We start from the raw sequence: 16,532 nt of genomic DNA, 5'->3' as shown, positions 1-16,532 counted from the left end.
ATAACATGGCTATTGAAAGAAGAAAAAGAAAATTGGTTTCATTTTATTAAATATCACTGATAAAGTTGCTCTGCTTGAGAGATCTAGAAAATCAGAAAGAATAAAGTAGTAAATTAAAGTGGACTCATATATCACTTTAAAATTATTGCATGGATGAGTGAGAAGGAAAGATACTGAAGAGACACACAGGATTTAGAAAACATTGGAAGTCAAAGGAAACAGACACACTATATTCTGGGAGTCATAGAGTCAAATTCCTACAGGACATTTGAATGAAGGGGTTTTGGGTGTAAGATAGTAGGAAGGGGCAGGGACCTAGGCAAATTAGAGTGTGCAAACCCTATTTTGAAAAGTATCCTCTCCTTAGTTTCAGTCAATTGTTCCCATGTAGGATGGAAGCCCACAGCCCCTAAGTTTTCAAAGAAAAGTTGGAAATTCAGACTTGTTCCTGTAAAGATCTCTTAATTTTTAAGTGTTGGCAGCAAATTTAAATATTTTAAGTACACTAAGTTAACAAAAACAAAACAACACATACACACACAAAAGCCATGTCTGTGGACTGTATCTGGCCCATGGAACACCATTTTGAGAACTCCAGAGCAGTGGATCAAACATGCATGGGCTTTTGACTCTTCCAGAACTGGGTTTTAATGCCAAGTCCGCACAAACCAGCTGCAAGATCATGAGGAAATGAATGTCTCAACCTTTCACAATGTTTGTTTCCTTATCTGTAAAAAGGAGAATCATAACATCTTCCTCACCTAGTGGTTGTGGGAATTATCCATGGGCACAGCATCAGGGAGCATGAATTATATGGTAGGGAAGCAGAACTCCATACATGCTGGAATGTGCCCCAAATCTGTTGAAAATTCCTGTGGACCCAAGGAAAGAAATATTCTTTAAGAATTCCAAAACATGAAAGAACCTACACAAGAGTATATGAAATCAGCTATACAAATTAAAATTTTCGAGTCATGATTTACATGTTAATTATCAAAATAGCTCAAAATTGTCACATTAGAAAATAAATATTATAAAATTCAACAAAAAATTAAGAGTTGACTATATCTCTTAAAGCAGTGTTTCTCAACTTTTTTTCATTATCACCCCACACTGAGCCTTTTTAGACATTTTTTTCCTAATCACTTCCCCTCACCACATAAAACTTTAATACCACAAATATACTGTGTGTCTGTTTGGCTTCTTTATGTATATCTGTGTTTTATATATGTAAAAAGAGTAAGTCCTCCCCCTCACTATCACCCTACATTAATTTTCACATCTTTGGAGATGATATTCCCATTGAAGAGGCATGTCTTATAGAGACTCACAACGTGGATTGAGTTCCGCCAATTGTGTCTCACCTTTTGATTAGCGATAATGGATATAAATCTCATTGTTCAGTGCGTGGCACAGAGTAGATGCTCAATAAATTATAGCTATTATAATAAATGTTAATAGGATACATGGAGATTTAACAGGATGATTCTATGGAGCATTGAGTGTCATGAGAAGCCCAGAAGCATGCCTATGTTTTACTGTCTTGCTTCCAGGTCTTTATGAAGACTATTTAACAACAGACCAAAAACTTCAGCAATTCCTCTGGAGATATTACTTCCCAGGGAACCATCTTCTCCAAGGAATATAGCAGCATTGCTGTTCTTCCTTGCAATACTACCTTGCAGAGTGTTTGTAAAAATCAAGAGAAAAAAATATTCTCAGCAAATATGCCAGATAGAAGGATAATTTTGCTTACATTTATCTTTGGTCAGTGTCCATTTGGAGTACTGTAACAGAATATCATCGACTAGGCAGTTTATAAACAGCAGAAATTTATTTCTTGTAGTTCTCAAGGCTGGGAGGTCTAAGATCAAGGTACTGGCAAATTCAGTGCCTAGTTAGGACTTGCTTCCTGGTTCATAGATGGTACCTCCTAGTTGTGTCCTCACATGGTGAGAAGGAGTGGCTAGTTCTCTGGGATCTCTTTTATATGTGCATTAATCCCAATCATAAGGGGTCTACCCTCAATCTAGTTACCTCCCAAAGGCCCTGTCTCCAATACCATCACCTTGGTGGTTAGGATTTTAACACATTTGGGTAGACAAAAACATTCAGACCATAGCAGTTAGTAATAAATTCTTGTTTTGCAGCCAAAGATCAATCTTTATCTTCTTAGCCTGGTAAAATCTAAGCCTAATACCCTGAAATGCATGGGAAGATGTCAATGCTTAGCTTTATGCCTCTGCAGTGCCTTTGATGGTACATTCCTTCCAGGCTTGCTTCATTTTGTTGGGCCATTGGCTGGACTCCAAAGAGAAAGAAGAACCATTGTCCCTACAGCCTGTTAGTGTTTGACAATTGCCTAATGCTTGGCAGCCTTCTCTGTAACAAAAATTGCACTGTGAGGACATTAGGAAATCCTGCCCCAGGAGGAAATCTCTGTGGATGATGTCAGAACAATTAGATATTAAAAGTTGCAGACTTCACGATTATTAACAAGCTCAGGAAAACTAAGAAGGGTGAGTAGATGCTATCTGACTTGGACAGAGGTATAGCTTGCCAATGAATATATATAATATATAAAAATATATATATACACACACATATAATTATATGTGTATATATATATACACGAATATATATAATATATATATATACTCTTAAAATTATATATATATACACACATATAATTTTTTTTTTTTTTGAGACGAAGTCCCCCAGACTGGAGTGCAATGGCGTGATCTCAGCTCACTGCAACCTCTGCCTCCCAGGTTCAAGCGATTTTCCTGCCTCAGCCTCCTGAGTAGCTGGGACAACAGAAGCCTGCCACCATGCCTGGCTAATTTTTGCATTTTTAGTAGAGATGGGGTTTCACCATGTTGGCCAGGCTTGTTTTGAACTCCTGACCTCAGGTGATCTGCCTGCCTTGGCCTCCCAAAGTGCTGGGATTATAGGCGTGAGCCACTGTGCCTGGCCACCAATGAATATTCTGTACTCAGAAATTTGAGGAGTTAACTGGGAGATTCCAACTGGTCTAATGGCTGAGGGCTGGAATTGACAACAATATACACATGGGAAAGAAACTCAGAGCTCTTCTTCTGGGATACCTCTATCATAGCTCTCATTTTGGACTTTAGTCATTTATTTAGATCTCTGCTTTTTCAATCTGACTGAAGACTCAGGTAGCAGGACTGTACTTCTTCATGTGTTCATTGCCTGGCACACTGTTTTTAGTAAGGACTTCTTATAATTATTATTATTAAACTAATAATGAATCTTCACCACCACTGGTAAGGGGATAAATCTTAATATTCCCACTAAAGAACATAAGCTTTTAAGTCAGATGAATTGAGTTTGAATCTTGACTCTGTCACTTAATAGCCATGGGACCTTAGGCTGGTTATTATATGTGGGCCTGTGTCTCCTCATCTGTAAAATGGGAATAATTATAGTGCCTGGAACCGTAGAATTGCTGGAAAGATTAAAGAAGCTAATATTTATGAGTGTTAAATACTAATCTGTTCAGCTCAGTGCTTGACACGTAGAAGGCACTCAATAAATAATAGCTATTATGACTATACTTATTTTAATAATTATCAATAAATTTCATCTTCTAAGAAATCTGCTTTTACAGTCAGAAAAGAAGAAAAAAAAAAAAAACATGTATTCAAAATTTCCCTTGAAGTTTCGTTACCTGCCCTTAAATTAGCAGAGCTTAGACTCCTGGAAGATCAAAAGCCAAGGATTAATTTCTTTGTTTCTTTTTACAATTTGGCTGTGGCTTCTCTTGTCCTGAAGCAGTGGAGGCTAGAGTCTAGTTTGAAAGGTGGAAAAGAGAAGGAATGAATTAAAGGGTATTTCTCTTTTAGCCAAGGTCACATAGTCGAATTTGAGTACATTCAGCACACATGTGATGTGATTCCATTTTATTTCAGTTCTTGTTTCTTTGAATGCTGACTTTGAAGCAAGTTGTGGTCCCCATACCTAGAGCAGAGATGACCTATCATTATTTCAGAGAGAAATATCTGATAGAAAAGGTTGATAAACCAAGGTAGGTAGGAAGTTAGATTGCTATTTATCAGTCACTTGAGGGTTTTTGTTTGTTGCTTCTTTTTCTTTACCATTCCTGAGAACTTCAAATCTAAGTTTTCCAGTTTTGTGAAGTAAACAACTGACTGTCCTTATCTTGAGCTTAGCTGTGAAACCTCCACCAACCCTGACCATCCTTCTCAAGAACGTCAACATAAACAGACTTAAATCATCTCCACCATTCAAATACACAGCTAAAATGTCCCCTGGCACCTGTGTCAGCTCTAACTATCACTGTAAGAAACAAAGGATTGCCTCAACTACAGGGAACTGTCTACTCTGGTCCATCAGCCCATGGGAATTCTAGGAATTGAAAGAACAGGTGGTGGGAGAGAGGTGGAAGAGCAGTAAGACCGACACAAATTTAGCTCTTCAGAGACAAAGAGCTTTGAAACTGGTGGTCCATAAATCAAATCTGGCCCATAGACATATTTTATTTGTTTCACATAGTGTTAAAAAAATTTTTTTGAATTGGCTGTCAACATTTCAAAATCGAGAGAAATCTTTTAAAAATTGGAGTTTCTGGCTCCCCTTGAAAAATCAGAACTGTTGGCAATAGTGGGCCTGCATTCCCACATGGTTCCCAGTTGGCTTCAGCTGAGTAGCAGTTGCACCCATTAGGTCAGGCACACTTCTCCAGTTTGCCACAGTTCCCACCACTCCCTATTGTTCCTGTTTGTTACATTTATGTTATGTATGCAATACTACTGCTACATGTACATGTTGTTATTATGTATGTAACATGGTTGTTACACCTATGACTTGTCTTATAGTTAAGAGAAAAATAAAATATTCACTGAAACCATGTCTATCCAAAGCAGGGAATGGAAAAGTCATACATAATTGTATGTCATACATAATTGTATGGATTAAATGACTACATAATTTAAAACTTAAAAACAAACAAACAAAGTTTTATCCATCTCCCTTCATTCACATAATATTCAGCTGGTACCCGGGGCCTGCTAGTTTTAAATATAGTGAAACACAATTGGCCCTCCATATCTGTGGGTTCCATATGAACGAATTCAATCAACCAAGAATCAAAAATATTCGGGGAAAAAAAATGGGTGTTGTGTCTGTAATGAACATGCACAGACTTTTCTCCTTGTTATTATTCTCCCTAAACAACATAGTATTCAACTATTTGCATAGCATTTGCATTGTATTAAGTATTATAAGTAATCTAAAGATAATTTTAAATACTGTATATGGAAGGATGTGCATACATTATATGCAAATACTATACCATGTTATATCGGGGACTTGAGCATCTGTGGATTTTGGTATCCCCAGGGAGTCATGGAATCCTCCATGGATACTGAAGGATGACTGTACTTCTATCCTAGTTGGTAAAAAGCCATTGTTCCTAACTCATCCGTGTCTCCTGCTGTTCACAGCCATTCCAACCCCTCCCCTGGGACTCAGTGACTGAGAGTTACTAGCCAGCCCTAGCAGAGAGTCCTTAGGACCTGGCTCCTGTGCTAGGTACCCATAAACACCCAAAACACATAAATCTATTTGTCTTCTTATTTCTGCCTAAGACATCGCACCTCTGGCAATATTCCACACTAATAATACGGAAACCCATGGTGCCAGCTAGTCCAGCCCTTCAAGCTAACAGCTCTCAAATAGCTGACTGGTCCTCACTGGTACACATGCTGGGACAAGTTCCAAAAAATGGTGCCCCCAGAAAATACTGCAATGATGTCTCTGGCTCCAGAGAGGAAAGAGCCTATGAGTATTTGCTTAAGGGCTCACAGTTTAAGCACACCCTATTATTTTGCTTCCTATTCTTCCACTATTTTTAGTTCCCAAAGTGTTATCCAGGATGTTGTCCACCTTGGTCCATAGGAAGGAGTAGGAGAATCTTCACTGTTCTGCTACCCAACCCTGACCTCTAGATATTTGTACAGGGCTAACTCTGGCTTATCTTTTGATTCTCAAACTCACTGTTGCCTCCTCCAGAATCATATCTCCCAGGCTGAACAGATGTCCCTCCTGTAGCAGGCTTCACTCCTGGCTCCAGCATTAGATTGCCATAGCCCGTTTGCTGTACACACTTTGTGTGCACCATTTATCTCCAGTTCATTGCATTTCATGGTGCACAGTGGAAATTCAACAAGTATTTGTTGAAGGAATGATCGACTGAATGAATGAATGTTTTAGAGTCCATAAACTGCATGCCCTGCCATACTTTAAGACTATGAAGCAGTAGAAACTGCAGATTCCCCCTCAGATCCGTTTGACCACCAGTGTCCGTTGCTCTACTGCTGAATCCTCCCCTGTGAGACCCTCTTCAGAGGATGGATTGAGCCCCTTTTCTGGATGCAAAGCCAAAAGTGCCTGAGAGTGGCCTCCCATCACCCGAGAAGCCACTGACAGACTGGTGTGAAAGTATAAAAACCCAGCTCCTTTGTCTCCAGGTGAGTAAACTGAGTTGTACTTTATGCTTCAGAGCTCCCCAGAAGGTGAGGCTACAGCTGGGGGTTGACTTGAGGTGACATCCTTGCCTGACCTTGTTCCCTTTCCTGTCCTACTTACCCCATTCCCTCAGCAGTTTTTCACGAGAGAACCCAATTCTCAACTCAGAGTCTGCTTCTGGGAAAATCTAACCTGAGAAAAATTGGCCTGTGCGCATTTATTGAACACATCCACTAGGCAGAACATTATTAGGTAACCCCACAAGGTAGGCGCCTTGGGCTTCCTTCCCTTTGGCCCACACATTTAGGGACAGCACAGCTCTAAGAACATTGGGCCCTCAATGATACCTCTGAGACAGCACTTACTTATTTTGGCATTTTTATATAGGATAAAAACTTACCACAACAGTGTGTCACTCGTTTTTTAAAAATAAAAGACTACAGAAAATCAATAGCCTTTTCTCTGAAGTCCCAGAGAGGGTGCCAGCCCCGGATTTCCTTGGATAACTCTTCCGGTGGAATCTTCGCTAGCTAGAATTATATGGTTTTCCCAGGTACCAAAATAGAAGAGTTATTTTGAAAGGTCAATAATGGGGTCTTGATGCTGGGAGGCTTAATTGAGGAAATCATTGATTTTCCCATTAATATTTTAACTCGCTTGAAAGATAAGAAAGTAAAGGCTAATTTTGTTTTAAAAATACTCTACTGAAAACTGTCTGTCATGCACAAACACATTCGATTCCGTTAATGCTAGGGATAAAAATCATAGATCAGGGATTCTCAACCTTGGTATTTTTGAGATATTTGGCTGGATTTTTTTTGTTGTTGTGGAGGTCTGCCCTATGCATTGTACAATGTTTAGAAGCATTCTGGCCTCCACCCACTAAATGTCAGTAGCACATGCACCATCCAGTCACTTGAGACAAGCAAAAATATCTCTAGGCTTTGTCAAATGCCTTGTGGGGACAAACTTGTTCCTGGGTGAGAACCACTGATAAGAGATGGAATATCCCCGGGAAATTGCAGCCAGAGGTTTGAGGTCCAGGGGTGGGAGAGTGAGTGTCAAAAGAAAACTCTTATTCCCATTCCTTTAAGTGTAGTTGTAAAGGATAAAAGATGTCATCTGGATTCTAGAGGTTATAAATAGAGCCTTCTCTAGCAATTGGCACTAAAGTGAATAGTTGAAGTCTACTTCAAGACTAGAACTGTGCATTTTTACAGAATGTCCTTCCTTTCAGAAGAGGTTCACATAGTAAAGATGACTGTTTAAAAATGTATGTCATGATTTATTCTGAATGATTAAAAAATTATCTGGGAACTCAGTAGATCAAATCTTAACTACTGATTAAACAGAATTCTCCCTAAAACATTGAGGTCAGCTTTTCTTTACTAGCTTGAAAAAAAATAAAAGCAGGTCACAAACATCTGTTTTAAGTCCTTGGAAACTTGAAAAGATTAAAATCAAAAATAAAAAGAAAATAAACAAAGTTTCTCTTACCATCTGTTTCCTTACGGTCTCTCACTTCACGTTATTGCATTTGTGAAGAAGGACAGAAATTTTAAGCCTTTTGAATCCCTAAAGGAAGCCAGTAAGGAGGTCTTTGTGGATAACTTTAAAGGCAGTGAGAATTCAACTAAATCTTTTTTTTTTTAATCCAATTCAAAACATGTATTACAATCTCTTGGTGATGCACATGTTTCAGTGAAGTACAAGGGCCACCAGTCTATGCTACATCAGGCCTCCAGCAACTTAAGACAGAATCCTTTCATTAAAAGCATAGAATCAAAAAATGAATCCTTGGATATTTTGAATTCATATTGAAAATTTAGGAAGCAATCTTAAGGACACATGAACATTACTTACTTTGTTTTGATCCATTTAGTGGTATAACACATAAACAAGACCATCCTCTTTAGACCCATCAAATATTAGTTTAAGGGGAAGAAGCTTTTGCCTCTCATTACCGGTATCAAAGAGCTGCCATTTTCTAATAAAGCTTTCTTATGACCAGTGCACAAATGTTTCTTCATCCTAGGTGTATGTGAATATTCAATCTCCTTCCTTATTGAACTTTATTCTTCTCTCAAATGGAGAGGACGCCTAGTTGCTGTTTTTATACATATTTTGTCTCAGGTGTTTATAGAGTCAATTTACTTTCTACCCCACCATTACCCAAAGCCATAGGTCCTACTTATAAGGCCACAGCAACATTCTTTCATGTGTTCCTACAGTTGAGTATTTTGTATATTAATACTTGAATATTCTCCAGTACTTCACTCTTTGCATTTGGGGATTTGTTTCTTGGATTTCATTACGCATGGTTAAATGGTTAAATATCCACTGTGCTTTATTCCTACCAAACAGAACTAACATTTGAACTATTTCTAATGTAAGTCATTATTAACTCCATCTAGAAACTGGCAAAGCCAACAGCTAAGTGAGCTGCCTGGTGGTCCTAATAGTTGAGTGGCTGGATAAAGTTTCATGGATTTTAAATCCTAAGTTCTAGTCATTATTTTTTAGTCTAGTAGGGGAGACAGACATTAAGCAAAGAATTACACAAATGAGTATAAAATTGCCAATCTGTTTAGGGTAGGGCTTCTCAACTTCAGCAGTACTGACACGTGGGGCTGGATAATTCTTTGTTGTTGAGAGGTCCTTGTGTGCATTATCGTACCTATGACAGCGTCTCTGGCCTCTACCCACTGGGTGACAGTAGTAACCACTGCACCCCTCCTCCCCAATTGTGTCCACCAACATTTCTCCAGATACTGTCAAATGTTCCCTGGGAGACAAAGTTATCCCTGAATGAGAACCAAGAAAATGTCAAGAGGAGGAAGAGATTTATGCTATTATCCAGAGTGTATTTGGTATGCTGTTATTCAGAGTGTATTGGGTGATTTGACAGGCCTTGGATCACCAGGAAAGATTTTCCTAAGGCCATGCTATCTGAACTGAGGTCCCAGTGATTAATAGGAGTTAGCTAAGCAAAGAGGGAAGGGGCAGCATTTAATTCCAAGAAGTACTTAGTGAATCTCTACTGGGTGCCAATTCTGTTCCAGGTGCTGATGATATAGCAATAAGCAATAGTCTAAAAAGGCCCTGATGTGTATGGAGCTTATCTTATGGTAAGGGAAGGCAGTCGATAAAAAGCTAAACAATTAAGGTAGACAACGTGGAGGGTTACTTTCTTTCGGGTGGGCAGGGCAATACTTTCTGAAGAAGTGATCTTTTGCTGGTCCCTAAATGAAAAGAAAGAGTCAGCCAAGCAAAGACCTGAGGGAAATGACTTTCAGGCAGGGATAGCATGGCAGCATATACATAAGTTACCACAGGGGAGAGTTTGAGAATGTCCAGTGCCAAATCTCCTTTCTGTTCACTTGGAATCCTGGTAAGATTGAGAACTAAAAGCCAGAGCTATTAAGCAATTGCTTTAATGATTCCTGTTTCTGGTATTCATTTAGGCACAAATGAACTTGTGCCCGTATCACCACTGACACAGCAGAAATCAAAGATATATTGTTAGTGGAACTGGCATTACTGTATCTTTCAGGACAATTCACCCAAGGTCACATTGGTTGAGTTGTCTAGAGAAGCTTTCATTGGTCATATGTGTTCTGTGGCTAAGAGAATGAACTCTTAAAATGTCGTTGATTATAAATCTGGCCCCCTTTCTTGAAGAACAAATTTACAAGAGAGATAAACAGCCAGCAATTCCTGTTAATAGAGTCTACAAGATTGCTTTATAATGAGGAAAGCAATTGGCAAGATCATTTAAAAAGAAGCAATGTGGCAAATGTATCCAGAAGCTATGTTTTCTAATAAAAAGGTTGCTTTGGATGACATTCTATACTTAGCAGAGCACTTTTCTGTGTTTATTTTTCCCAAAATAGCAGCAGCTTCCAAATACTAGTCCCTCACACCCTTTCTGATAATTCACCAAGGACTCAGATTTCAAGGATACTGTAGAATTTTAGAGCTAGATTTATCCAACCATCCTGTTGTACAGAAATTGAATAACTTGACCAAGGTCATAAAATAATTTGTGGCACTGCCAAGACAAGTACATCCTTCTGTGAGTACTCCAATCAGTGTTTCTTCCCCTGCATGAACTCATGCCTCTGTTTTGCACAGATTGCTCATCCAAGGAAGCATTTTACAGACTGATACCCATACTTCTCTTTGGCATTGCTCATCACATTAAGCCAGCGGTTCTGAGCTGGGTAGATTTGCCTCCTGGGAAACATTGGAGAGAGCTTGGAGATATTTTTGGTTGTCACAACTTCTGAGTAGATGCTACTGCATCTAGTAGGCAGAGGCCAGGGGTGCTGTGAAACATCCCATCATGCATAGGACAGCCCCCACAGCAAAAATCATTATCCAGTAAAAGTGTCAATAGAGACATCCCTTTGAGAAACTCTACATTGGCTTTGACATTACCTTTCTCACCAGACTTTTGTGTTAGTGAAACACAGGGCTATTCTTGACTTGTTTGTGTCCTTGCTACTGGCACTTGTCCCAGCTACTGATATTCAGTGCATTTTCATTGCTTAACTGTTGAATTTAATTTAATTGTAAGCCACAATAAAAGATGGCAATTCATTCAAAAATCGTGGAAGAAAGCAGAACTGAGGAAGTAATCACTATGATTACTTCCCATGGTGAGTGGAAGATATTTAAAAATAGCTATTCTTTATTTTAGGGGTTGGCACAGACAGATTTTAATCTCATAAGAGCTATCAACCCTCCCTTCAGAAAAATGTCATTCATAACAAATTTTCCATACAATGGGACCAATGAACTGTCTGACATACTAGAGGGTCAGGAGTCCTGGGTCTAGAAGAAAGTATACAATATCTTTCTCCTTACCCTTTGGATAGCGTAATAAACTACTGGCTTAATACTGATTGTCAATCTTTTCTGGAAAATTAGTTCCTACTTTAAATATTTTAAAATAAAATGACTCATATATTGAAAATGGCCTAGTAGCCATCTACCGACATAAACAAATAAGATATAAAATATCATAAAGTGGCTAAAAGGAATGAACTAGGTCCATATTCGTCAACTTGGATAGATTTTTAATTTTTATTTATTTATTTCCTGATTTTATTTTATTTTTTTACTTGATCTGATTTAGGTCAGATGGACAGATTTTTGACAGGCTGTTATTAGAGGAAACACACAGGCTCTGGTATGTTACATATAGTAGGATATCATGTATGTAAATTTAAAAATGTAAGTAACAAAGCTATATTATATTCATGGGTATGTATAGCCATGCAAAAATTTGGAAGCATCGATACAAACTTCATGATAATGGTTACTTCTGGGGAGTTGGAAATAAGAATTAAGTTGGTAGTAAGGAACAAAGAGAACTTCAGCTTTTCTGTAAAGTTTTTTATTTTGTCCGATGAAAAACAAAGGACAATGGACAATCCTGAGTAGTAGCTGGAGGGAAGTTTGTTATCATCTATTCTGAACTATTCTGTTTTTAAATTTTTCTGAAAAAGAAAAAATAAAAACAATCTCAGACATATAATGGAAGTTTTCAGTTACTGAAACTCTTAGAAAAATTATCTCCACTCCTTCGCTGAAGTGTGCCGAGGTTCTTACAAGTTTACTGTGTATTTTGTTTGCTTTGGCAAAATAAGCAAACTGCCCTGAAACATTATATATGCATGGCTTAGTTTTTACAGTCACTGGTTCACAAGTGTATTTTTCTTTTTCTCCCCACCTAGTTCTTATTCATGGTAGAGTAGTCAACCTGGTTCTTCTTAAATATTTTACTTTTTCTCCAAATTTGGTCAGATTTAGTAACCAGTTGAAGGGAGAAGAAGTGTAGGGAAGTAGAGATTAATAAAGTTTACTTAGTAGATGAATGGAAGTAGAATTATGCTGGCCTTATAAATGTTAGGAGCAATTTAGACTATGTGATCGTGTGGCTGAAAAACCACTTATTGTAAATTGTGTGCTCCAAAGCCAATGAATATTGTTATTTTCTTAACAATGTACAATGTTTGAAATCATGTAATTAGGAACATCATTTAAATCTTAGCAAGAAAATAGAAGCAGATGTTTGTATTGGAAAAGCCCTAGGACAGAAGCCAAGCAGACAAGGTTCTACTTCCTGTACTATTACTTTTTACTCTTAGGCAAATCACATTCACTCTCTGGGCCTCAGTTTCCTGATCTGCACAATGAAGAGGTTGGAATCTATCAGCAGCCACAAACTGGAGGCTCTTAAGTTATATGGGGCCAGTAGATATGGTTTTGTTTGGCTAAGTATTTAAAAACGGCTTCAAATTAGCTGTCAACGTTTTATAATCAAGAGATATTCATAAAAAATCCACATTTCTGGCCTCTCTTGAAAAGCAATTCTGGCAACACTGCTATCTCAACAATAGGTTGTTACTGAGCGGGGGCAGGCGGGCCTGTAGACAGGGCACATGCTCTCCAACTGCCATAGTCTCCGCTATTCCCTGTTGACATACATCTGACCCTCTGCACATGAGTTGTTGCCTGACCTAAGCATTTGAACTTGTAACCCTCAGACCAAAAGTTTTCTAAATTCCTTCGAGTTTTATAATTTCTTGATACTAAGAGAAAAAGGTGTTACAGAAGGTCAACAGAATACCTAAACTGAAGCAGGCATAAGAAAACTGTGCAAAGTCCGCAATCAAACTGGAAGAGCTCTTCTATTCAGGTCTGGAGTTGAAAGGAAAACCCTGATGAACTCATGGGACTTTTGTTTCCCTGTTTTATTCATTTTTAAAGAAAATAATGCATTTTGATGAAACAATCCTAGAATAATGAAAAAGGGGCCTAATTTTTAAAGGGAGTTATATTTCTAGAAAATTGGCACATCCAGAGTGACATTTTTAAAATCTATTTTTAGAAATAATGGAACAACATCAAATGGTGTAGGTTGCATTTGGAATCTTCCCTCTAAATACACTCAGGCACACCCACACACTAATCCAGATGTTTATGTTGAAATCTCCAATTTTTAATCACTAGCAACTTAGAAAACACTATACAAATGAAAACCCATGCCAGTTTGCAACCTCTCCAGTGAAAAGGAGTCTTTCCCAATGTAATTACCAAATTATTTACTCTAATCAGTTTGGGATCCTTGTGATTAGGTAACATGGTTACAAAAAAAAAAAAAAAAAGGAACATTTGTTTTATTTCCCATGGAGTATCCTTGCTTTTTGGAAGGAAAATTGATAGTCTCTGAATACTCTGATTTAAGATTCCACTGGACTGCCAACCCTCAGGCTATCCACGATGGAGCTGGACTGTGGCACTGGCCTCTCGCCAAGGCATTTTAGCCGGCTAAGTGCCAAAAGAACATTATTAAAAAGCATTTTCACATGTAAGAAGTGCTTATTGGTGTGCCCTCGAAAGACAGTTATGTATGCATGATCACAGGGTTCTTATTCAATTACATTACCTCCATAATCTGGAAGCAAGTGCAACCAGAGTTAGCCTCATGCCACATGTTCATAGTCACAGCTAAATCAGCAACAGCTTCATGTTATGTTCAACCCCATGAAGTTGCCAATATTTGACCTATAATCCACAGAAAGACAATTTCCTGTGATTTAACCAATGATCTTTCTGTTTATGTTTAAATATAATTATTTAAGTTTCCTTATTTTGTTTTAATTTCAGGGTATCATAATTAGTACACTTAAAGCAAAGCACTTATTTTATGTTTATTTACATATTCAAAGATTGGAGATAACCACCTAATAATTCTGTGCTACGTTTGAGCATAAAACACATCAGCCTTGGTTCGGTTAGTGAAAGGAAAGCTTTAATTTCATCTCAAGGCCCTGGGGTTGAATAGAAAGATAAGGCATCAGTGATGATGAACATCCCATGGAGGCATGAAGTAACGGTTCTCCTTTTTGTTGATTACAGTGTGTTGTGTCTTCAAGGTGCAGAGTATATCTAGGGCTTACACAGAAATATATGCTGCAATGATACTCTTTAAGAAGTAGCAAAAATATCTTGAAGTATATCAATGGGTGGCTGTTATTCTCATTAGCAGTTCTTAGTTATCTAGAGAGTGCTTTAGAAAGAAAACATGATTGCCCCTGAGTAGCAACAAGTATGGTTTCCTTTATGTGTCCAATGTCATTGTGATTCAATTTTTTTAGTCTATTGAAAATCCAGAAATCACTGAGATCTACCCCAGTCATTACATTCACAACAAAAGTACCATGTGTCTCCTGTCATGGTGGGCTAGACCTTCATTCCCTCTGGGCCAAACAGACCTGGGATCAAATTGTAGCTACTGACTTGATAGTTATAGGACCATGAGCAAGTTATTTCACCTGCCTGGGTTAATTTTCTCATGTGTAGAATGGAGCAAAAAAGGGTGATGATTACTTCACAGGGTCACTAATCAAATGAGACCACATGTACAAAACACTTAATGGACATGAGCACGGCTTCTTGTTACAAATTAATGAACGTCTGCCCACTCACAATCCTTTAGCTATAAAATATGCAAGCAGTATATATGCTCTTGTCTCAAATTTGAATAACCAGCAGGAAATCTTTGAAAGGCAGAAACACTCTGAAGAAAACGATAGTGCTGTAGGAATCATATGACCTCCTTTTAACCTTGGTTTTAAAATTGTACATAAAAGAAAAATAAAAATCAAAGATAACTAATTGGCTTGGGTGAATACATTATGGCATATTAATATAATAGCTGATTTGTATGTTTTGTGTTTGCATGTACATTTTAAAAAGTTTGGACTATGTATGTCAAAGGTACTCATTTAGGGTAGTGAACTTGCAAGTAATTTTTCATTTCTACTTTATGTATTCTTTATATTGTCAAAAACTTCTCAGCGGGGTGCGGTGGCTCACGCCTGTGATCCCAGCACTTTGGGAGGCCAAGATGGGTGGATTACCTGAGATCAGGAGTTGGAGACCAGTCTGGCCAACATGGTGAAACCCCATCTGTACTAAAAATGCAAAAATTAGCTGGGCGAGGTGGCGCACCCCTGTAATCCCAGCTACTTGGGAGGCTGAGGTGGGAGAATTGCATGAACCCAGGAGATGAAGGCTGCAGTGAGCTGAGATGGTGCCACTGCACTCCAGCCTGGGTGACAGAGCGAGATCTCATCTTAAAAAAAAAAAAACAAAAAAAAACCAAAAAAACTCCCATGAGCATATATCTATACTTAGTACAGATAAATAAATAACTTTAAATTTAGAAAATAAAATATTTATGATACATGTTCTTATTAATTCAATAGCTGAATCTCAAGTCACACTCCTTCATACTGTATAAGACTGAGGGCTTGAAATGGGGGTCTGGGGAATTTCTAACACCCTCTTGCATCAAAACCATTTTATTATATATACAGCAGTTGGTAGGTCCTGAGTTTTCACCTGGAAATTCTATATTTCAAGACAGAATTGTTTCCTCTTCATGCTCCTTGCTGTCACTTTGTCCATATATATTTGTCTCATCACAACAACTAAATTATGAGCTTCTGAATAGCAAGACTCATTTCTTTTATCTTGTTTGTTGCAGTATTTTTGTTTGGTTGTTTTTTTTAAAAATTTTTTTTAATTTTTTTTTTTTTTTTTGCATAGTACCTATCCTAGAGTTAGGTATTTGCTAGTCGCACAAAAGAGTAAAGATGTGTTGTTTTCCCTCTGGATGTGGTTACCCCAGCCAAGTCTATAATATATAATACAGAATCCAAATAGGTAGTCCATGAGTAGGTTTCAGGTAGTTCCTATGGACATCCTATGGACATTTCAGTGGTTCCAATCTTTACTGTACAATGATTTCACCTACAAAGCTTTAAGAAAATCCTGATGCCCAAACTCCACCCCCCAGAGATTCTAATATAATTGCTTCCTGTATTGAAAACAAACAAACAAATAACAAAATAACAAACAAATAAACAAAAACAGCCCCCAGAACTCTAATATGCAGCCAGGTTGATAATTCTGTATTACGATAAAATAAAGGAAAAAAGTTC

The sequence above is a fragment of the Macaca fascicularis genome, chromosome 2 (assembly GCF_037993035.2).
Source record: "Macaca fascicularis isolate 582-1 chromosome 2, T2T-MFA8v1.1".
NCBI classification, from domain to species: domain Eukaryota; kingdom Metazoa; phylum Chordata; class Mammalia; order Primates; family Cercopithecidae; genus Macaca; species Macaca fascicularis.
The sequence above is the reverse complement of the archived record's forward strand: the minus strand, read 5'-3'. Positions refer to the sequence as shown.